The 26,427-nt window shown below is 31.7% G+C and overlaps 2 pseudogenes across 1 annotated transcript; both read right to left on the bottom strand.

Moving 5' to 3' along the window:
• Positions 1-8,409: 8,409 nt before the first annotated feature.
• On the bottom strand, positions 8,410-12,326 carry LOC143205714 (eukaryotic translation elongation factor 2-like; annotated as a pseudogene). The gene is made up of 6 exons (XR_013007872.1): positions 12,297-12,326; positions 11,776-11,854; positions 11,303-11,517; positions 8,817-9,232; positions 8,600-8,755; positions 8,410-8,564 (listed from the first exon to the last, which is right to left on the bottom strand). The product of XR_013007872.1 is annotated as a eukaryotic translation elongation factor 2-like (transcript).
• A 1,279-nt stretch (positions 12,327-13,605) lies between these two features.
• LOC143205713 (eukaryotic translation elongation factor 2 pseudogene) lies at positions 13,606-15,634 on the bottom strand (annotated as a pseudogene).
• Positions 15,635-26,427: the final 10,793 nt, after the last annotated feature.

The following is a 26,427-nucleotide window of genomic DNA, read 5'->3' as shown; positions in this document are numbered from 1 at the left end:
AAAAAGAACAGATCCCCGGATAGCCTTGGGCCGAAGCGAATACCGAAGAAATAGTTATATCAGCTTATAGGTTAAATTTAAGTTAGTGAATTGTTTAATATATCTATAGATTGTACATATTAGAACAAACTGTGAACGGCTTGTTGTATGCACATATTATGCCATTTAATCATTTTTTCAATGAAATAATTTAAAATCGACTGCTTTCATATTTATACACTTCAAACTTGTGATGATATATCAACATTTTCCATTTCTTTTAATAACTGAGGGATAAATATCATTTTGAAGGTTTTTCTTAACAACAATCAATAAGCACGGAATTTGATACTCTATTAAAATTATTAAGATTTTTTCTGGTAGCTGATTTACAGCTGAATTTAATGAAATGGGGTACTTGAATTAATTAAAGTCTCGATGCATCCCATATATGTGTAATTGTTTTCTATATCGATATTTATGTGTTTTTTGTGACATCTCAGGTTTATAAATATACTAATTAACAAACAAATTAACTGAAAGTATAATTAATAATTTTAAATTTTATACAATTTCATTGTTTGTACCTATTAAATAAAGAATTAATTAAATTATATTATTACCTCCAAGCAGGTAAAATTTATTATATTAAAAACAAAATAAATTTCCATACAATTATGAAATGAAATATTATTTCCGGAGCTACAAACTAATAATCTAAAGAGTTTTATAGAGAGGGTTCATAAAAATAAAGAGGTAGATATTATGGGAGTTTCTGAATCTGAGAGAGCCAAGTAGGCCAAATAAAAACTTTTAATAATTATAATTTATATGATATTTTAATAATAATTAATAAGTATTAACTCATTACTAAATTGAATTAATTCATTATTACAATAATATATTTTACAACCCGTGGACGATCCAGTATTTGGAAACAAACTTCTTGTAGTATTCCTAAACAAAAAAAACCATCATTAGTAAAGATATGGTTATGGCTGTTTTCTTTAACATTTTTGAATTTTTTTAATACCATACACAATAAAATCCCGTTATACAATATATAAATACACATAATATATAGGCATACTTCCATAACAGCATAATTTTTCAAAATTTTGAGGAAGTGCAAAAATTGATCGATGATTTAATTGAAACCAACATCGTTCTTTAGACAAGTATCGCCAGAAAGATTACGAAACACGCATTGCTTAATCCATAATCTACTATTTTTTCTCAACAAATGTCTTTTTTAAGAGGAAAAATGATCAGAATACATGTAAGGACCTAATAAACAAAAACATTAAAATACATAAATGAAAAAAAAAAAGAAACTTGTGGTAGAAAGGTCATTTGTGGTAGACGTTCAGTACAGGCTAATTAAGACTCCCATGGATTAATATCTAATGATGCGATAGCCGCGGGTTTGAATCATGCTGGGGCATGGTCGTAAATTTATGTTTTTGATTGTTTAAAAATCGTGATTGTCCTAGGCAAGAGTGTAAAATCAAGAAAACAACAAGGATAATGATCCCAGTCGCGCCAGTAACTAGGCTGGGTAAGACCGGATGATTTCTAAAGTTGGTCATTCGCCAGTCGGTATGCTTAATGCTGAGTACCGTGGTTTGATGCCCACGCCAAACTGTAGTATCAGTCCAGATAAACCCATAGTTTGTAAAAGGAGACTTTAAAATGTATTTTTAAAAAAATCGAGAATAATGTATGCATAGACGGAGTAACCTCGACCAAGTATTTTAATGCAAGCAGAATGGATGCCAAGGCAGGTAACCTTTACAATATGCCATGTGACAGCTAAGATAATCCATCAAGAACTGATAAATTGCTAAGTTGCACATCTGTCAACCACAAAGAGTTGCATGTTATAGGTATACATCACGACTATTTAATGTGTTGATAAAGAACAAAATAAATAACATAAAATGTATTGTAAATGTACAGAAAGCGGTTTTATTAGAGACAGCCTAAGTGTAATAGTGAATGGAAAACCTGGAAACGCATTAGAATTCAACCATTTTAATATTTATAACATCAGGTATATATCAATATTTTCCTAAAGGCCTACTGGAATTCATAATAAAATCAAAAAAAACATTATCTAACAAATTTCAATTTTTTTAAATTATACATTTACCCTTAAATTTAAAAAACTAATAACCTGATTTTTACAGGCGAACTTCAATCAGGACTCCCACGGATTAATCTGCTATGATATATTAACATCTATCGGTTTCACGGAGTTTAATTGGTGGCATTACTAAAAATTCACAAATTTTCATGTCTTATCCAGATCCATACAAATTTACTATTACTTTAGCCGCTTAGCCAATAAATTTGTAAACAAAATAGTTTAAATAATATAAAATAAAATTAATAGTACGTTTCAATATTTTTGATATATTAACTGTAACCATAACCTATAAATAAAAAATGGATAACGATAATGAATGACCTTGGTATAAAAGATTGACCAACTCAAAAAACTAATTAACAAAATTTTATCACTATTACAAAATATTTATAGAATTTATTATTTTTGGCTTTTATAGATGTGTTTTTGAAACATAAGAATATGTGAAATAATTTTTATGCAAAAATTTAACTTATTTCATATTAACTGAGAGATTAAAGTAATCAAGAAAAACCGTTGGCATAAACTTTTCAGCCATTTTGTTATTATTTTAATTGTCCAGTTCATTAGTCGTATTTTATTGAGTTTATAATTTACAATTTGTGGCTCAAGAAAATAAAACCATTTATAATGTCATCAAATATAGAGAGTGCTGTGAAACATTTACTGATAGTGAATATCGAAACTCAAGAACCGTATCTAGGGAATGTTATAGATCTACGGGCCGGTACAAGTACGCCATTAAAGGAACAGATACCAACGCCTGCCCCTAAAACCTTCGGATGGCTCTACATCGAATCGTCTAATATACCTTATATTATTGTTGATGATATTTATGTTAGTATTAGAATCTTAAACGACAAAGTGTTTTCGCGAGTGAAGAAATTCTCGCTTGAAGTTTATAACTTGTTTTACGTGAAATGTAGTCGAATGAAAAAAGTAGAAGCAGATCTGTTCAATATGATTAACATTGCACATGAGGAAACTTTCGGAAGCAGATTTCTAGAGGGAAGTGATTATAAAATGCAGTTGAATGATTTTTTAGGGCTGTATTATTTTTTAAAATTTTGCGAATATATTTTGTATGATTTAACAAGGAACATGTACCAAACTTTTCCTAAAAATACGTGCGGCTTTTTACAGATAACTGCTAATTGTCACATTCCATTTGTAGTGAGAAACAAAGAACTTTATGCACCCTTGTTTTACGTTGAAGGAGATTGTTCCTTTTTGGAAGACAAAATTATAGTTTGTACCAAGTGGGAAATGTCTTATTTTAAATTATTAATCAGACTTCAAAATATTCAAATCCAATTAGGCAAACATGACTTGTGCCTAATGGTTAAAATTGATGATTTATTACCCTTCGTTGAGGGTGCTATTGATACACAATTGACATGGTCATTAACTGATATGAGCTGGATGAAACCAAACAAGTGAATATCAAAATTGTATTGTCCAACAATAATAGATATTGTTTTTATTTTTTTTTTATATGAATTTATGTATTGGTTTATATTTCTAGAATTTTACAACGCAGTTTAATAATATTTAAAAAACTAGTTTACAGTGTTTATGTATTAATGTAATATACAGATTAATAATTAATAAGAGTTTAATTTAACAAACTAAATTCATTTTATAATTTATTGTGTCATTTAATAATAATAAATTGAATATAATTTAATATTAGCGTTGGGAACAATTGACTGAAAAAAGTCGATAGTCGCAAAAGAGCCGAAATAGTCGATAGTCAAAAAACTATATAAACTAGCGACCGAAAATAATAATTACCATTTTCAAATGCACATTATATTATATTTCAAATGCACGGTTCGAAAATTTTTATCAATTCGTGATGTCAGTCGAAGATGTACGACCCCTTTCCTATATAAATTTTAGGAGTCGAAAGGTAGTATTTTTTTAAGGTAGTATAAACGAGACGGAAACGTACATATTCCTTAACGTACTAACTTTAAAATAGAAGAGGAGAAAAGTAATGACTGAATATTATTAACTCGCAATTAGTTCTCGACAGATATTAATAGAGACTAAAGCCGTTATGTTTAAAAGAAAACATCGAAAGTATTAAATAATAGAAAAATAGAAACTTGGAAGGCAAAATCCATTATTGGAAGACATTCAGTTTTGTCTAGCTAAGGCATTTATCGAGTAATATCGTGAAGAATGTATCCGAAGATCATTGAGATGATTGACGATGATAAATGTATCATGCTATGGCTAATATTATCCACCTAAACTCGCTGGAAAGCTGAAATTCTTAAATACAACAGGTCTCATTGTAAAAAATAATAAATATAAAATATAATAGGGTGTAGAGTGTCCACAGATCAATTGATTACTTTATTTTAATATACAAACAATAGTATGAGTTCTCTTCTGTTATTACAGAAATTTGTTTTATGTTTTTAAACATTACGAATTCTTAACATTTATTTTTCATAGAAGTGAATTTTACAGCAGCTGAAATTTGTGCCATGATGGTCTAAAAACGAAACATCCGTAATATATCCGTCATAGCTTACGTAGATAACGGAAAATCATCTTTAACAGACTCCTTAGTATCAAAAACTAGTATTATTGCTGGTGCCAAAGTTAGAGAAATACATTTTACAGACACCAGAAAAAATTAACAAAACAGATTTATTACCATTAAATCATCGTAAGCATATTAAGAATATGTAGCCTTTTGAAATATTGAACGACGAAATTTAGAAACCACTGAAAATGTATGATAATTTTGATTAGTCATTCTGAAGCTTTATCTCTTTAAAATAAAGCTGGGTATTTGTTTTAACATAAATACTAACTAATCTATTTTTAGCGCCATATTTATGTATTTTGAACTCGAAGATAGGGATTTTTTCACAAATAATATTGATTAACGCGAAAAAGAATAGAAAGTTTTTTTGATTAATTTGATTGGTTCCTCTGGGCACATAGATTTCCGTTCTGAAGTAACTGCTGCCCTTCGTGTAACTGATGATGCTCTTGTTGTAGTAGATTGTGTTTCCTATAAGTAAATTCCTAAATAATTATTTGTATAATAAATTAAATAAATATGTATGTATGTTTGGTGTAACTTCACTTTGTATTAATTTTACTAAAGAAACATGCATAATGCAATTCAATGCAAATGCAATAACGCATATCTAAATATATTTCTGTGGTAAAGGCTACCAAATTAAAGTAGGAAACATAGTAGTGTCTTTAGCTAAGTCTGATCTTATTGTACAATGTGTCATTGAAGAATCTAGCGAAAACATCATTGCCGTTGCCAGAGAGCTCCTGTTAGAAATCTGTCTGAAGGCCTTGGAGGAGGATCATGCTAGAATTCAAGTTACTTAATCCGACCCAGTAGTGCCCTTCGTGTAACTGATGGTTTCTTGTTGTAGTAGATTGTATTACGGGTAAGTAAATTCCTAAATAATTATTTGTATAATAAATTAAGTAATTATGTATGTATTTTTGTTGTTACTTCACTTTGTATTAATTTTACTAAAGAAACATGCATAATGCAATTAAATGCAGATGCAATAACGCATATCTAAATTTATTTCTGTGGTAAAGACAATTTATTAGGAACTTCCGAATTAAAGTAGGAAACATTGTAGTGTTTTTACAATCTTCGACGAACATATTAAGCCAATCTTGTTCATGAACAAGATGGACCGTAACCATTTGAAATTGCAGTTGGATGCTGAATAACTTTACCAAATTTTCTGATGTTAAACAGTCAATGGGTTTAGAAATATATCAAATTCCCAAAAACAGGATAATGATAATAAAAGATCGTTTTGCATGTACATCTTGAATCCCATCAACAAAATTTTTGACCTGATTATAAACTACAAGTCAACATGTGTTTTATTACTTAAAAAAAAATTAATTCTTCCAGCACAATTAGGCCACTATATAGTTTACAAAAAAACCTTTATGAAGTTATTAGTAAATTAATATATTGCAGGCAGTGCAAGGGAAGAAAATTATAAGCCTAGGTATTAAACGCTTTCATGTATACCTCTATCTTTATATCCTATGGTGACAATTTGTTATATCGAGAATGCATTATATAGTTGTAGTTCTTGGGTGTAACTAAAATTTTTATTTTAGTAAAGAAGAAAATGAAGCCCTTCTCTCCATACTGCGCATTTACTTGAAATGTGAAGACAAGGATAAGAATAGGAAACAATTTAGTCGGACATGGTTACCTGCTGGTGGGACTTTGCTTCAGATGATTGCTGTTCATTTACCGTCCCCAGTAACTGCTCTGAAATACAGAATGGAAATGTTATACGAAAATCCACATGATGATGAAGCCACTCTTGGTATGTGTCACCTATATGGATTTTTAAAACGCGTTAAATTTTGGTATTTATTTGTACATGATGATGTGTAGTTTACAATTCTAGGCTGATTCACTGTGAATGATTAGTATAAACTAAACAACAATTACCAATTTTTTATTAGTTTTTTAATATTTGCGAATGACTATATTTTGCTTTTTTTGTTTTTAGGTATTAAGAACTGTGATCCTAACGGTCCTATTATGATGCGTTTAAAATGGTACCCACTTCTCATAAAGTTTATTTCTACGATTTTCTACTACCATCCTCATGATTGGTTGTTACATAGAAGCCATGGAAGATGTCCCATCTGGAAATATTTGCACTTTGTTCAGTCTGGATCAATTTTTCCCGATACCATCCCAACATTCACAAACATGCAGAACTTGAATGTCATGAAATTCGGCGTAACTCTCGTAGTACGTGTAGCTGTGGAACCCATGAATCCGGCCGATTCACCATAAACCTGTAGAAGGTACGCAAATGTTCGCTTTTATTGTGTGATTATCACTAAGGTCTGTGTCATTTGACATCAGGTTTGAAACGTTTGGCTAAGTCTGACCTTATGGTACAATGTGTCATTGAAGAATCTAGCGAAAATATCATTACCGGTGCCAGAGAGCTCCACTTAGAAATCTGTCTGAAGGCCTTGGAGGAGGATCATGCTAGAATTCAAGTTACTTAATCCGACCCAGTAGTGCCCTTCGTGAAACTGATGGTATTCTTGTTGTAGTAGATTGTATTACCGGTAAGTAAATTCCTAAATAATTATTTCTATAATATACTAAATAATTATGTATGTATTTTTGGTGTTACTTCACATTGTAATAATTTTACTAAAGAAACATGCATAATGCAATTCAATGCAGATGCAATAACGCTTATCTAAATATATTTTTGTGGTAAAGACGATTTATTAGGAACTTCCGAATTAAAGTAGGAAACATTGTAGTGTTTTTACAATCTTTTAATTAATCGTGATGACATCTCCAACGGCCCCAGGCCGACATTGGTTAATGATTGGTGCTACTGATGCTGCTAATTCGCTGTAAATTATGGATAAAGTTAGAAACAATATTGTAATAATGAATTATTTCAGGTATGTGTACAAACGGAAACTATGTTACGTCAGGATATCGCTGAACGTATTAAGCCAATCTTGTTCATGAACATAAAATTAGGTATTAAACGCTTTCATGTTACCTCTATCTTTATATCCTATGGTGACAAGCTGTTATATCGAGAATGCATTATATATTTGTAGTGCTTGGGTGTAACTAAAATAGTTATTTTAGGAAAGAATAATATGAAGCCCTTCTCCCCACACTGCGCACTAACTTGAAATATGAAGACAAGGATAAGGATGGAAAACAATTTAGGCGGACATGGTTACCTGTTGGTGCGACTTTGCTTCAGATGTTTACCGTTCACAGGCCATCCCCAGTAACTGCTCAACAATACAGAATGGATATGTTATACGAAGGTAAAGATGTATAGATTTTTAAAACGCGTGAAAATTTAGTATTTATTTGTACATGGCGATATGTAGTTTACAACTCTATGCTGATTCACTGTGAATGATTGGTATAAACTAGTAACGTTGTTCTTAGTGTACAAGATACCAGACAGCACATTTGTTTCGAAATTTTCAGACGCCTGCAACTTCTCGTTCAATACTCTATATAGTGCGTGTTTTATTTGTTCCAGAGTACGGAAGAAATATTTAAAAATTAAACCAAAAGAATTGTACACTATCTCACCTAATATCTATCATTCTCTAATTATATATTCATCTAAATAGTTTATGGGTGTCCCACTAGCTGACTAGAATGTCGTTTCAATCCTTTTTAATCAATGTTATATTCACTGATGAAACTTCAAGCTTTTATATTGCAAAGCCTTATAAACTTCATCTTATAGACTACATGTTGATAGAAATCCAAACGGCATATATTTAAAAGCCTGGAAGCTAAAATACTTGGGCCAATATCTGTTGTATTTGTTTGGCGACTTTGACAGGCACATCTGGTCAGATTCTTCGCTGACGGTTTCACGGTAAGATACAGTAGTATACCGTAACACGTAGTACAGTAAGACCCAGTAGGGTCGAATAAATTAAATTGAATGCTAGCATGATACCCCTTCAAGGCTACCAGACAGATTTCTAAACGGAGCTCTCCGGCACCGGCAATAATGTATTCGCCAGATTCTTCAATGACACATTGTACCATAGGATCGGACTTGGCCAAAAATTTCAAACCTGAAGTTAAATGTCACAGACCTTAGTGATAGTCACACAATAAAAGCGAATATTTCCGTACCTTCTACAGGTTTTTTTGAATGGGCCGGATTCTTCGGTTCCACAGCTACACGTACTACAGAAGATAAGCTGAACTCCTTGATATTCAAGTTCTGCTTGTTTGTGAATGTGGTAATGGTATCGGACTTAACCAAAAATTGATCTACACCGAACAACTTGTAAATGTTTATAGATGGGACATCTTCCATGAGTTCTACATAACGACGCATCATGAGGATGGTTCCATGTATTGTCTGCCCGTTTAAATCTTCATTTTTGATGCCACATATTTAGGTCTTAGGATTGGGGATTTTATGCCTTTGGCTAATTTACCGGAAAAGACAGGAAAAAAAGCTTGGAAACGACCTTTATGAGAAGTGGATACCATTTTAGACACATACATCGTCAGAGGACCGTTAGGACCACAGTTCGTAATACCTAAAAACAAAAAACGAAGTATAGTAATTTGGATATGCTAAAAAAATAATAAAAAATTGGTAATTGTTGTTCAGTTCATACCAATCATTCACAGTGAATGAGCATAGAGTTGTAAACTACATATCGTCATGTACAAATAAAACCTAAAAATTCACGCGTTTTAAACATCCATACATGTGGACTTTCGTATAACACTTCCATTCTGTACTTCTGAGCAGTTACTGGGGATGGCCAGTGAACGGCAATCATCTGAAGCAAAGTCTCACTAACAGGTAACCATGTCCGCTTAAATTGTTTTCCATCCTTATCCTTGTCTTCATATTTCAAGTTAGTGTGGAGAGAAGGGCTTCATAAAAAATTGATTCAAACCGAACAAAGTGCAAATATTTCCAGATGGGACATCCTCCATGGCTTCTATGTAACGACCAATCATGAGGTCCCAGGATAGGGCCCTTCATGCCGGTGGCTACTTTACCGGAAAAAACAGGACCAAAATCGTAGAAATAACCTTTATGAGAAGTGGGTACCATTTTAGACACATCATCATAGGACCGTTAGGATCACAGTTCTTAATACCTAAAAACAAAAAAAGCAAAATATAATCATTTGCAAATATTAAAAAAATAATAAAAAATTGGTAATTGTTATTTAGTTTATACCAATCATTCACAGTGAATCAGCCTAGAGTTGTAAACTGCACATCATCATGTACAAATAAATAAAAAAATTTAACGAGTTTTAAAAACCCATATAGGTGACACATACCATCAGCGGCTTCATCATCATGTGGACTTTCGTATAACATTTCCATTCTGTATTTCAGAGCAGTCACTGGGGATGGCAAATGAACGGCAATCATCTGAAGCGAAGTCCCATCAGCAAGTAACCATGTCCCACTAAATTGTTTTCCATCCTTATACTTGTTTTCACATTTCAAGTTAATGCGCAGTGTGGAGAGAAAGGCTTCATTTTCTTCTTTACTAAAATAATAATTTTAGTCATAATTTTAAGTTAGTTTTTAGGTATAATTTTAATTGTCCTTACCACAGAAATATATTTAGATATGCGTTATTGCATCTGCATTGAATTGCATTATGCATGTTTCTTTAGTAAAATTAATACAAAGTGAAGTAACACCAAAAATACATACATAATTATTTAATTTATTATACAAATAATTATTTAGGAATTTACTCACCTGTAATACAATCTACTACAACAAGAGCACAATTAGTTACACGAAGGGTGCTACTGGGTCGGATTAAGTAACTTGAATTCTAGCATGATCCTCCTCCAAGGCCTTAGACAGATTTCTAAGTGGAGTTCTCTGGCACCGGCAATGACATTTTCGCTAGATTCTTCAATGACACATTGTACCATAAGGTCAGACTTAGCCAAATGTTTTAAACCTGAAATCAAATGACACAGACCTTAGTGATAATCACACAATAAAATCGAACATTTGCGTACCTTCTACAGGTTTTTCTGAATAGGCCGGATTCTTGAGTTCCACAGCTACACGTACTACGAAAGATAAGCTGCAGTTCTTGACATTCAAGTTCTGCTTGTTTGTGAATGTGGCGATGGTATCGGGCTTAAACAAAAATTGATCCAGACCGAACAAAGTGCAAATATTTCCAGATGGGACATCTTCCATGGCTTCTATATAACGATGAATCATGAGGATGGCTCCCTGAATTGCCTCTCGTGTAAATCCTCTTTGTTGAGGCCACATAGTTAGGTCCCAGGATAGGGGCCTTCATGCCGGTGGCTACTTTACTGGAAAAAACTGCAACAAAATTGTAGAAAAAAACCTTTATGAGAAGTGGGTACCATTTTAGACACATCATCATAGGACCGTTAGGATCACTGTTCTTAATACCTAAAAACAAAAAAACAAAGTATAGTCATTTGCAAATATTAAAAAATGTAATAAAAAATGGTAATTGTTGTTTAGTTTATACCAATCATTCACAGTGAATCAGTCTAGAGTTGTAAACTACACATCATCATGTACAAATAAATACCAAAATTTAACGAGTTTAAAAAATCCATATAGGTGACACATACCAGAAGCGGCTTCATCATCATGTGGACCTTCGTATAACATTTCCATTCTGTGTTTCAGAGCAGTTACTGGGTATGGTAAGTGAACGGCAATCATCTGAAGCAAAGTCTCACCAACAGGTAGCCATGTCCGCCTAAATTGTTTTGCATCCTTATCCTTGTCTTCATATGTCAAGTTAGTGCGCAGTGTGGAGAGAAGGCCTTTATATTCTTCTTTTCTAAAATACAAATTTTAGTTAGACCCAAGAAGTACATATATATAATGCATTCTCGATAAAACAGCTTGTCACCATAGCATATAAAGATAGAGGTAACATGAAAGCGTTTAATACCTAGGCTTAGAATTTTCTTCCAATGCACTGCCAACAACATATTTATTTCCTAATAACTTCATAAAAGTTATTTTGTAAACTATATAGTGGCCTAATTGTGCTGGAAGAATTAATTTTTTTTTGAATAATAAAACACATGTTTGCTTGCAGTTCAAAATCTAGTCAAAAATTTTGTAGATGGGATTCAAGATGTACACGAAAACGATCTTTTGTTATCATTATCCTGTTTTTGGGTTGAAATATTCCCAACCCCATAGATTGTTAAACGTCAGAAAATATTCAGCACCAAACTGCAATTTCAAATGGGTATGGTCCATCTTGTTTGTGAACAAGATTGGCTTAATACGTTCGTCGATATCCTGATGTAACATAGTTTCTATTTGTACACACACCTGAAATAATTCATTATTACAAAATTCTTTCTAACTTTATCCATAATTTATAGGGAATTAGCAGCATCAGTAGCACCAATTATTAGCCAATGTCGGCCTGGGGCGGTTGGAGATGACATCACGATTAATTAAGACATTGTGAAGACACTACAATGTTTCCTACTTTAATTCGGAAGTTCTTAAAATTGTCTTTACCACAGAAATATATTTAGATATGCGTTATTGCATCTGCATTGAATTGCATTATGCACGTTTCTTTAGTAAAATTAATACACAGTGAAGTAACACCAAGAATACATACATAATTATTTAATTTATTATACAAATAATTATTTAGGAATTTACTCACCCGTAATACTGGGTCGGATTAAGTAACTTGAATTCTAGCATGATACTCCTCCAAGGCCTTCAGACAGATTTCTAAGTGGAGCTCTCTGGCAACGGCAATGATGTTTTCGCTAGATTCTTCAATGACACATTGTACCATAAGATCAGACTTTGCCAAACGTTTCAAACCTGAAGTCGAATGACACAGACCTTAATGATATTCACACAATAATAGCGAACACTTGCGTACATTCTACAGGTTTAGGTGAATCGGCGGGATTCTTGGCTTCCACAGCTACACGTACTACGTAATTTTACGCCTTAGGCTCTGTTTCTACTTGGGCCCAAATTGTAAAATGGTCCTATGAATTAATGATTTCGTTCCTATTCATATTACAAGTAATATTCGGCATGTCAATTAAGTTGCCGATTGCCAAATTGTATTACCAAATTGTTTCTAATTTTATTCATAATTTATAGCGAATTAGCAGCATCAGTAGCACCAATCATTAACCAATAGCGGCCTGGGGTGGTTGCAGATGACATCGCGCTTAATTAAAAGATTATTAATTAAATAAAATTAATTAAAAGATTATAACACTACAAGATTATTTTTTCGAATCGGCCGGAATCTTTGGTTCTACAGCTATACGTACTACGAGAGTTACGCCGAATTTCATGACATTCAAATTTTGCATGTTTGTGAATGTGGGGATGGTATCGGGCTTAACCAAAAATTGATCCACACCGAACAACCTGTAAATGTTTCCTGATGGGACATCTTCCATGACTTCTACATAACGACCCATCATGAGGATCCATCTTATCCTTGTCATTTCAAGTTAGTGCGCAGTGTGGAGAGAAGGACTTCATATTGTTCTTTCCTAAAATAAAAATTTTAATTACACCCAAGAACTACAAATATATAATGCATTCTCGATATAACAGCTTGTCACCATAAGATATAAAGATAGAGGTAACATGAAAGCGTTTAATACCTAGGCTTATAATTTTCTTCCAATGCAATGCCAACAATATATTAACTTCATAAAAGTTATTTTGTAAACTATATAGTGGCCTAATTGTGTTGGAAGAATTAATTTATTTTTAATAATAAAACACATGTTTACTTGCAATTTATAATCAAGTCAAAAATTTTGTAGATGGGATTCAATATGTACATGCAAAACGATTTTTTGTCATTATTATCCTGTTTTTGGGTTGAAATACTCCCAACCCTATAGATTGTTAAACTTCAGAAAATTTGGTAAAGTTATTCAGCACCCAAGTGCAATTTCAAATGGGTATGGTCCATCTTGTTCTTGAACAAGATTGGCTTAATACGTTCGTCGATATCTTGACGTAACATAGTTTCCGTTTGTACACACACATGAAATAATTCATTATTACAAAATTGTTTCTAACTTTATCCATAATTTATAGCGAATTAGCAGCATCAGTAGCACCAATCATTAACCAATGTCTGCCTGGGGCGGATGGAGATGACATCACGATTAATTAAAGATTGTAAAGACACTACAATTTTTCCTACATTAATTCGGAAGTTCTTAATAAATTGTCTTTACCACAGAAATATATTTAAATATGCGTTATTGCATCTGCATTGAATTGCATTGTGCATGTTTCTTTAGTAAAATTAATACAAAGTTAAGTAACACCAAAAATACACATATAATTAGTTAATTTATTATACAGATAATTATTTAGGAATTTACTCACCCGTAATACAATCTACTACAACAAGAGCACCATCAGTTACACGAAGGGCAATACTGGGTCGGATTAAGTAACTTGAATTCTAGCATGATCCTCCTCCAAGGCCTTTAGACAGATTTCTAAGTGGAGCTCTCTGGCAATGGCAATGATGTTTTCGCTAGATTCTTCAATGACACATTGTACAATAAGATCAGACTTAGCCAAACTTTTCAAACCTGAAGTCAAATGACACAGACCTTAGTGATAATTACATAATAAAAGCGAACATTTGCGTACCTTCTACAGGTTTTGATGAATCGGCCGGATTCTTGGGTTCCACAACTACACGTACTACGAGAGTTACGCCGAATTTCATGACATTCAAGTTCTGCATGTTTGTGAATGTGGGGATGGTATCGGGCTTCATCAAAAATTGATTCAGACCGAACAAAGTGCAAATATTTCCAGATGGGACATCTTCCATGGCTTCTATATAACGACCAATCAAGAGGATGGCTCCCTGAATTGTCTTCTCGTGTAAATCCTCTTTCTTGAGGCCACATAGTTAGGTCCCAGGATGGGGGCCTTCATGGCGATAGCTACTTTACCGGAAAAAAACAGGACCAAAATTGTAGAAATAACCTATATGAGAAGTGCACGCACCTGCACATAATTCATTATTACAAAATTGTTTCTAACTTTATTCAAATTTATAGCGAATTAGCAGCATCAGTAGCACCAATCATTAACCAATGTCGGCCTAGGGCGTTTGGACATGACATCCCGATTAATTAAAAGTTTGTAAAGACACTACTATGTTTCCTACTTTAATTCGGTAGCCTTTACCACAGAAATATATTTAGATATGCGTTATTGCATTTGAGTTGAATTGTATTATGCACGTTTCTTTAGTAAAATTAATAATAAGTGAAGTAACACTAAAAATACATACATAATTATTTAATTTATTATACAAATAATTAATTAGGAATTTACTTATAGGAAATACAATCTACTATAACAAGAGCATCATCAGTTACACGAAGGGCAGCAGTTACTTCAGAACGGAAATCTATGTGCCCAGAGGAACCAATCAAATTAATCAAAAAAACTTTCTATTCTTTTTCGCGTTAATCAATATTATTTGTGAAAAAATCCCTATCTTCGAGTTCAAAATACATAAATATGGCGCTAAAAATAGATTAGTTAGTATTTATGTTAAAACAAATACCCAGCTTTATTTTAAAGAGATAAAGCTTCAGAATGACTAATCAAAATTATCATACATTTTCAGTGGTTTCTAAATTTCGTCGTTCAATATTTCAAAAGGCTACATATTCTTAATATGCTTACGATGATTTAATGGTAATAAATCTGTTTTGTTAATTTTTTCTGGTGTCTGTAAAATGTATTTCTCTAACTTTGGCACCAGCAATAATACTAGTTTTTGATACTAAGGAGTCTGTTAAAGATGATTTTCCGTTATCTACGTAAGCTATGACGGATATATTACGGATGTTTTGTTTTTAGACCATCATGGCACAAATTTCATCTGCTGTAAAATTCATCTCTATGAAAAATAAATGTTAAGAATTCGTAATGTTTAGAAACATAAAACTAACTTCTGTAATAACAGAAGAAAGCTAAAAAATAAGCTCAGTTATATTCTTAGATGGGCCTTCGATATAGTTTGGCATACATAAAAAATATAGTACAAGAAACAGTTAGCGGACTATTATTTACATGGGGACATAATCATACAGATACCATAGTTACAACAGGCAAAAAAGACATATTAAAAAATAGGCTAAATGTATGAATAGTTAATTTAAAATGAACAAGGGAAAAAAAACAAATATTAAACGAAATATAGAGGTTTAAATGTCTAATTTTAAATAACTATAAACACTATCAATTAATGTTATTTAAAATAACTTTTAAACTATATACAAATAATATATTCAATTCATTATTATTAAATGGCACAATAAAAATTAAAACAAATATGATTCGTTAAATCAAACTTTTATTAAATATTAATGTGTTTAAACATGACTACAATACTATAACTAGGATTATAAGTATTCTGCAACAAAATATGTAGAGAAAGTTCTCAAACATAAACTAAAATATAGAAATTTGAAAATAACATCAATTTTAATTATTGTTGAAGAATAAATATTTGGTTTTCAGTTATTATCTGGCTTCATCCAGAGCATATCGGATAATGGCCAAGTTAATTTTGTGTCAACAACCCCCTCAACGAAGGGTAACAAATCATCAACTTTAATCATTCGACACAAGTCATATTTTCCAAATTTGATTTTAAGTTTCTGAACTTTGAATAACAATTTAAAATAGGCCATTTCCCAATTAGTGCACACTATAATTTTGTCCCCCAAAAAGGAAAAATCTTCTTCAAAGTAAAACAAAGAAGTGTAACTTTCATTATCTTTCACAATAAATGGTACGTGATACTTAGCAGTTATCTGTAAAAAGCCGCATATCTCTTTAGGAAATTGTTTGTACATTTGTTTTATAAGATTGTACAAAACATATTCACAAATTTTTAAGAAACAATACAATCTTAAAAATTCAAATAACAGCATTTTGTATTCACGGCCTTCTCGAAAACTGCTTCCAAAAAAATCACCATGTGCAATGTTAATCATATTGAACAGATCTACTTCCACTTTACTCATAACACTACACTGCATATAAAATAAGTAATACACTTCAACTGAGAATCTGTTCATTCTTGAGAGCACTTTGTCATTTAATATTCTGACACTAATATAAATATCATCAACAATAATATAAGGAATATTAGATCATTCGACGTTAATCCATCCGTAGGTATAAGTAACAGGCGTTGGCACCTCTTCTTGAACTTGCGTGGTAGTACCAGCCGGTAAATCTCTAATGTTTCTTAGAGATGGTTCGTTAGATACCATCTCCAATATTAGTATTTGTTCTAAATTGTTACCTCCTGTATTATATGACATTATAACTATTTTCGAAATCACAAATTGTGTGAAAAACTCGGCAAGATGCAAGTAATTAACTTAACGATTAAAACAATGTCAAAATGGCCGAGTACTTGATACCAACCGTCTTTGTAAATAGATGGTATGTATAGTGTTGTAATTAAAATGTTTGAAATAAGCATATATAATTAATTTTATATAATATACAACAATTATATAATCCTTAAAGATTAAATATTTATAACTTTTTTTTAACTTATATATTTATAATATTAATTATTTTTTAGTTGGCCAACCTGTAATTCTAATGTCATTCATTACCGATGTCCAGAATCAATTTATAGGTTAAGGTTTGCACCATAACTAATATTCTAGAGATGTTGAATACTACTACTTCGCTTACAACAAAATGGTTTATTGATAAAGCGCGTAAAGTGGACATGTAACACAGTAAAACCAGAAACCGCTTAGTTGATGACACTGATTAACTAAGCCGGATATCTTGTAAGGAAAAAATTAATATTTGAAAGTAGATTACTTCGTAAATGTATAATTTTTAAAAATTGAAATCTGTTAGATAATGTTTTACTGATTTTATTATGAATTCCAGTAGGCCTTTAGAAAAATATTGATATATACCTGATGTTATAAATATTAAAATGGTTGAATTCTAATGCGTTTCCAGGTTTTACATTCACTATTACACTTAGGCTGTCGCTAATAAAACCGCTTTCTGTACATTTACAATACATTTTATGTTATTTATTTTGTTCTTTATCAACACATTAAATAGTCGTGGTGTATACCTATAACATGCAACTCTTTGTGGTTGACAGATGTGCAACTTAGCAATTTATCAGTTCTTGATGGATTATCTTAGCTGTCACATGGCATATTGTAAAGGTTACCTGCCTTGGCTTCCATTCTGTCAGCATTACAATACTTGGTCGAGGCTACTCCGTCTATGCATATATTATTCTCGATTTTTTTTTAAATACATTTTAAAGTCTCCTTTTACAAACTATGGGTTTATCAGGATTGATACTACAGTTGGGCGTGGGCACCAAACCGCGGTCCTCAACGTTAAGCGTACCGACTGGCGAATGACCAACTTTAGAAATCATCCCTGAAGACATCCGGTCTTACCCAGCCTAGTTACTGGCGTGACTGGGATCATTATCCTTGTTGTTTTCTTGATTTTACACTCTTGCCTAGGACAATCACGATTTTTAAACAATCAAAAACATAAATTTACGACCATGCTCCAGCAGGATTCGAAACCGTGGCTATCGCATCATTAGGAGGACCGTCCTATGACCTTTACCACTGCCCCACCAAGCTGGTGGGGCCCGATATTAATCCATGGGAGTCTTAAATAGCCTGTACTGAACGTCTACCACAAATGACCTTTCCCTTCTAAGTTTGTTTTTTTTATTTATGTATTTTAATGTTTTTGTTTATTAGGTCCTTACATGTATTCTGATCATTTTTCCTCTTAAAAGACATTTGTTGAGAAAAAATAGTAGATTATGGATTAAGCAATACGTGAAAAAAACGATGTTGGTTTCAATTAAATCATCGATCAATTTTTGCACTTCCTCAAAATTTTTAAAAATTATACTGTTAGACAGTATGCCTATATATTATGTGTATTTATATATTGTATAACGGGATTTTATTGTGTATGGTATTAAAAAAATTCAAAAATGATTCACCAATGATAGATTTTATTTTAGTTTGGGAATACTACAAGAAGTTTGTTTCCAAATACCGGATCGTCCACAGGTTGTAAAATATATTATTGTAATAATGAATTAATTCAATTTAGTAATGAGTTAATACTTATTAATTATTATTAAAATATCATATAAATTATAATTATTAAAATTTTTTAATTTGAACTACTTGGAGAAATGATTCAGAATCTCTCAGATTCAGAAACTCCCATAATATCTACCTCTTTATTTTTATGAACCCTCTCTATAGAACTCTTTAGATTATTAGTTTGTAGTTCCGAAAATAATATTTCACTTCATAATTGTATGGAAATTTATTTTGTTTTCAATATAATAAATTTTACCTGCTTGGAGGTAATAATGTAATTTAATTATTTCTTTATTTAATACTTTGTTTGTTAGTTATTATATTTATAAACCTGAGATGTTACAAAAAACACATAAATATCGATCTAGAAAACAATTACACATATATGGGATGCATCGAGACTTATAATTAATTCAAGTACCCCATTTCATTAAATTCAGCTGTAATTAGCTACCAGAAAAAAATCTTAATAATTTTAATAGAGTATCAAATTCCGTGCTTATTGATTATTATTAAGAAAAACCTTCAAAATGAAATTTATCCCTGAGTTATTAAAACAAGTGGAAAATGTTGAAATATCATCACAAGTTTGAAGTGTATAAGAATGAAAGCAGTCGGTTTTAAAATATTTCATTGAAAAAATTATTAAAAGGCAAAATATGTGCATACAACAAGCCGTTCACAGTTTGTTCTAATGTATACAATCTATAGATATATTAAACAATTCGCTAACTCAAATTTAACCTAGAAGCTGATATAACTATTTCTTGGGTATTCGCTTCGGCCCAGGGCTATCCGGCGATCTGTTCTTTTTTTGTGACACGGGTAGGTGTGTTTTACCCTCAGTGTCACTATGTATCGCTGTTCAGCCAGTTGCCTCTTCTTTCCATTAAATAAAATAATATTTTCAGGTAAATTGATAGTTTTTGTTTGTTGCCACGACTTTAAACCATATACTAAAATTGTAATGACACAGAGATCAGCGTATACAGAAAACACGATTTCGGTGAAGATTTCCGATCAACTTACATCTCTACCTAAATAACGATGGATTAAAACGCAATGAGAGCGTTAACATGTCCGTTATAGTCCCTTCGAGTTCCTTAATTTTCAGCACCCCAAAACACATAACAATTTTTACTGCTGAGAGGTTTGCCATTTGGAGATAGCTTCGATAGCTATTGAAAGAAGGGCCTGGTGAATAGCTGATCTGCACGGATTTCTATACTACGCTGAACGCAATTCAAGCATATTCATGTGATCATCCATTAATAATTGACACTTATAATTAATGATCCTGCCAAGTTATGCCTAACCCACTTACGCTAAGTTATAAATGCACATATTCCCATTTTCTGAAGGGATACCCCCTCCTCAGTGTTCTCGCTATGGCTCTCGAACCTGAGTATACCACAGTTTGAGCACATCGAAAACTGAACTTAACTTCCCTTCACTGTTTATCACTTGTTCACTTCGGAAAACATATCTAAGCTCCTTAGATTGCTTGCAATCCTTAATTTACTTGATATCATATATGAACATGATATCATTAAAGATATAAAACCAAGAACATTGAAAAATATGAATATTTTTTCGGCATCCCTATGACAGAGTCGTAGTTCCCTTAGTGGATCCAATTCAGTACTTGTTCTTAAAATAATATATTTTAGTTTTAAATTTCAAATGAAATAAAAGTATATTTTTATACGTAAATGAATCAAATGCGTCATAAGCTATAAAAATTGAAATGATTAATAAATAATCGTTTAAATCATAAAGCCGGTATGGTTAAATCAGTAACCAGCAACGATATTGCCAGAATTGAAAGAAACATTAGCCTTCTTCATTCCTTCAGAAACCTTCATTTGTAAATTTCGGATCGCAGACCATTAAAATAGGCAATCGGATGAAGATAAATGAAAACACTCAATAGAAAGAAGGCTAAAATTCTTTAGCTAGTAAGGTTAGAAATGTTATTAGGTGTTACGAGCAGTTTAACACGTATTACTAGATTTATACATATTGTTCTAATAAGGAAATAGAAATGTTATAGTATTAAATAATTTTTTATTCGGAACATAATACTGACGAAACATTATAGAAAAGTTTGAAAAGCACTAGTTAAGAATCACTATTGGGTCCAGTATGACTGTATCATTTCCCATCACATCATAATACAAATTGTCCAATTTTTGTTACCTTATATGATCTTTTTTTAGTTCCTCTGTCATATAACCGATATTTATAATCGTTCATCTAGCATCAGTCATTAATGAACTTCAGTCCAGGTAAGATTTACCACGGATGCAAGCGTAAAAGTACATGTCCCAATTCAAAGCACCCATATCAAAATCAAATAGTTCCCGGTCGCTCTTTCTCATTTCTTTCCATAGCGTTTTCACGTTGTTGTTCTCAAACTTCCACTCTTTTGTAGCATAGTAACTTAACATATCTACAATTTGATTTATCTTCTTGTAATTCTCTCTGGCTCTACTATACAATATAGACATTTTCAAATAATATTTTACATATTTTTCAGATATTTTTGGGTTTATATTGGGTTGACAAGAAAATATTTTACATATCTATGTACATAGTACGTACAACACTGAACGTTTCTTTTTTTATTAAATAGTGTTTATCTGTTCCCCACTCCGAACCACGGCCCTAGAGATGATTCCAGAATAAATCCGGTTTTACCCAGCTTGGTTACTGGCGTGACTAATTGCAGTCACAGATTTTCTTTTTCGGATTATAAACAATCAAAAACATAAATTTACCCAGCAGGATTCGAAACGGCTACTATCGCAACAGTAAGAGGGCCTTTCTGTCGCCTTTGACCACTGTGCCAACCAAGCCGGCCCTTAAGATTTTGTTTAAGGCGTGAATGATTCACAATCCAGATATACATAGCCCGATATCTCTGAAGACAAAAATCTCCTAACATTGAAGTGTTTGTAGGATAATTAAATGCTGAGGTCAAATGGTTAAACTTTTGAAAGTTGCAAATCAACCCAGAGAAAACCCAGGCCATTATATTCCACAGAAAATCCTGTATCCTCTCATGTGTAGAAAAAGCAAATTGTCTCTAATAATTATGGTTCTGCTCTATAAGACATACTCCTTTATTTAGACGGGTTAAAGTAGTCTAAGTACATCAGCCATGAAGAGATGAACAAATTTAGAAATAGCGGAGAAAAAATTTGAGCGCCTCATATACAGAATTACTCAAATGCATTACCACAAAGGTTCAAAAGGAATTTTTCAGTCATCCCTTTTCAAAAAATTCACCGTAGTACAATCGCAAAATTCCTATACCAAGTCATTATCATCACCAAACAGGGGTTCCACATCAACAAGGACTTTAGTCAGCTGACCAAACAGAATCTCCAAGACTCCAAGAAAAGGATAGTTCATTAAGTAAATTAAAGGTTCCTAAGATCTTGAAAAGGGAAGGGAAAATAGAAAATGCACAAATGGTTGTCTATAATATATAAGTTAATTATTCTATGTTAATTATTCGTACAAATTCGTTCAGTTTGCTCTTTAAAGACTAATCATATCATATGAGAAGCCGTAGAAATACTGCAGGCAACTGCTTCCCTGGTATAGTTATTAGAGTCTTCAGATCACACGTGGAGATCGCGGGTTCGATTCCCGATGGGAACAACAACTTTTCGTGGTTGATCTAGTTGGTTAATGTATTTGTCAAATCAGTTAGGTTAGGTACCGGCCTGAAGCATTTCTTATTTTCAATCGTTGTTCCTTTATTCCTATATTTCCTAAAAGAACCTGCAACTATACTTGGCCTACCCAATGTAAATACATATAATAACTGCATAATTTATTGAGCAAATATCTAACACCAAAAAGAGAAAAATATAATGTTTTTAACAAGAAAACTAAACCGACTTCAAAAAATATATAAGGAACACACACAAGGTTTTTGTTTATTTTTATTTTGTTATTACAACGATTATTAGGTACATATTTCAAATATGCTTTTTGCAATGATTGAGTACAAACGGATGACTTTATAATAATGACAGAACAGGAAGAAAGCGGGACGGTACTTTGAAATTGCTTAAAATTCTTTTCTTTCGTGATTTAAATTAACTTTTCGTATATTCCCAGAATTTTTCAACGATACTGAATACAGTGCATCAAAATAGGTCGTTGTGGTAAATGAATCAAGTGAAATTTTCCATAATCACTAAGAGATGGACCGTAAGAAAATATAGATCGGCATTGTTGCCCAATTACATAGAGGGAACCTAATGACTCATTCGCTAAACGAGGCGGACGTGGTAACGGGTCCGAACGATGGGAATGCTTTTTGTTTGGGAGATGTACACTTTTTGGATACAAAGGACGACGCCTTGACCGGAAATCATATAGTTTCTTAGAGTCTCTCCAAAGAGTATCTTGCTGACGTAGTTGATATACGATTGTTATTGTAATCACCGTTGCAACCCTTAGTATATTATCAAGATAGTGACCATCATAATGTTTGTTGAATATTTGTCTTTTATTTACCAAGAAATAAAAGTATTTCTTACAGGACATTGACACCATATCAGAGAGTGGTTGCATTATAGGCAAGCTAACCCGGAGATTATTTATAGCTAACTCAAGAATAAGGTCTACTACATTCTTTCCCTCTACTATTATATATAGCTTGACATTCAAATAGTAACAATGTACCGGAATTTGATAGATTGACTTGCCTTAACAATTATAATGTTATCACTTACCCCTAATTTGTCGATTTTTGACAAACAAATTTTGACATCATAGTTGACGGCACAGCTTGTGCACTAGAAGCATCAGATGAGGAACTTTACCACGCCATAAAGCATTTTTACGCTAATTCTGTTATTTCTAGCATCTGATCTGATTAGACGACAAGCAAAGTTCCTACACAGTCTGAGATGGTCCATCGGCTATTTTATCACTGTCACTTATGTTAATAGAGTAATTCTTATTTAACTGACTATTACAACCTCAGCACAAATGTTATAGTTTTTGAAATGTACGTTATATTCTAAACACACACACTTGACAGGATAAATAGAAGGCCTTTATTCGACCACAATACTAGTTTATTGGTCCGACAGGTAAGACAAGGCAATACGTTTCAATCAACGAACTAACGGAGACTGTTCTGGAAGCTACTGGATAGAAACACAATTATGCTCTCCAAGCTATTATGTTAAATACGAGTAGGGCAGGAAGATTCGTAGGTGGGTGTTTTGGTAATATTTTGCGAATATACTCATAGAGAAATAGAAATTTAACTTCTTAGGAAATTTTGGCGAAATGTTTCGCCACGTCCAACATGTTACATCTCGCTACCTTTAACATATTTCTTGTTTTATTCGCCATGCTAATGTAGAGAACAGTGTGGTCAGCTTTTTATAACGTTTATATATTAAATTATTATTTTATTTTATTACTAGGTGAAAGTCCGTAGCTGAAATGCATTCCCGTTATAGAAAGTGTTGTGTGCCCGGATGCACAGTGAGGAAATGCATCATCATTTTCCGTTAAAAAAGCTATCCTTAAGAAATGAGTAGAAAACTTTAAAAATCTTAAACTGGTTGGTTAAACATGAAGCAGATTTATTATCGTTACTACGCATGAAATTTTTGCGACACATTTAAACCTTCCTTTAAGTACTTATGAACAATTTACTGATGGTGAAAATAATACCACGACCCCAGAATATGTACAAATGGAAGTGGATCAAAATCAAAATTATATAGAAGGTATATTGAAGGAGTCAGTCACATTTCTGTTCATAATTATTACCATTAATTTCAAAACTGTCTTACTAAATTTGTAGTGTTTATTTCCATCATTCCAGGCCCACAAACAAGGTGTTTGAAGCAAGTATCATGGACACTTGAATAAACTCCAGAAGGTAATGGTAAAGTTTGTATTCATTCAGCCAGTATCCCCCTTTCTGCTCATTCTTACTGTTAGTTACTTGACTATAACTTCAGTCCAGATGTTCCTATAACAGCAAACAAAGTTTTACGTTGTACCGTAGTGTATATCTCATTTTATTTAGTGAAACTTTTTAAAAAAGAAATAGAGTGTGATTTTTGTTTACATACAATTATGAATAAATCAGTAGACCCACAAATTGAGACTGATTTTATAGAGACAAGAGAATATCGCGTGCCTCAAACTCTAACAAAATTGTTTTAATAAACAACAAGTAGTCAGTAGGTCTTTGAGCTATATCTTAAATTATTCAGCGATTTTGCCATGTCAATAATATAACAAAATTTTTGTCAAATGTTAAAAAAACGTAAATTAAAACTCCTTCAATTGTACATTCCATAATGATCTTTCGGATAAAATATTAAAAGTACTGACGGAAAGATGGAAGAGATAATTTTAATTTGTTATGCACCAAAGTTTTTTGCTTATGGTTTATATATATATATATATATATATATATATATATATATATATATATGTATATAATATTTATATTTTATATATATATATATATATATATATATATATATATATATATATATATATATATATATATTTATATTATATTTATATTATATTTATATTTTTAGATAAATTTAGATAAATGTAGATAAATTTACATTATAAATTTATATTTATTGTAATAGATTATGTTTATATGTATATTTAAATGAATTTAATTGAATAAATTCAGTTCAGAAATTTTTTTTATTTAAAGGTCACGCCAAGGCTGTTACGTGAATTTCGCTTTGTGTTCTTAGTGGGGAAAGGTACGCTTATTCGAGTGCAAACCGAAAATTTTGGTAACCAAATTATTACTTAATAAGTCTTTTTTTATAATTTTAGATAGTTTAATATACGATTGTATTGAAATATAGTTTATTTAGTTTTTGATTGATATATTTAGTTTATATTACATACAGTTAATTAATTTAGTTAATATGCATACACTAATTTTTTTCTATATATATATATATATATATATATATATATATATATATATTGCTTTGTTTTATATTATAATAGTAGAATTAAGTATTTAATCGAAGCAAATCAAATTGCTATGGATGGACAAAACATGGAACAAAAGAAGCTTTTCTATTTTGAAAACTGTACGAAGTTATATACCTGCTCTAATTTGAATGTCCATATCAAGATACTTTCCTGTTGAATCTTACAATAATTTTATGTTTTAGAAAAATTATCTGCATTAAATCTGAAGGGTGTATTCATTTTTAAATATTTTACTTGTGAAAATTAATATAGCAGCATAAAACAAAGCATCCTGCTATTAATGAAGATACCAAAGTAACAAAAATACTGTACACATGTAAGTTATGCGAGCACACTACAATGAAAGCAAATCTTCTAATGAATCATTTACAGTCAACTCATAACTTAAACGTTGAAGAGTTATTGAAATTTAATACCTGTAAAGAATTTCAAATATGGGAAAATCATATGGAGCAAGCCCAACCTCGTGTCAAGAGAGAAGAAGCTATATTTCTTTATATTGCGCTAGCATAATATTTCAGGGACCA

This window comes from Rhynchophorus ferrugineus, unplaced genomic scaffold, assembly GCF_030347505.1.
Source record: "Rhynchophorus ferrugineus isolate W39M unplaced genomic scaffold, kcgeb_rfMv2 rfM14, whole genome shotgun sequence".
Classification (NCBI taxonomy): domain Eukaryota; kingdom Metazoa; phylum Arthropoda; class Insecta; order Coleoptera; family Curculionidae; genus Rhynchophorus; species Rhynchophorus ferrugineus.
Note: the sequence above shows the minus strand (reverse complement) of the source record. Positions and strands in the feature narration are given on the sequence as shown.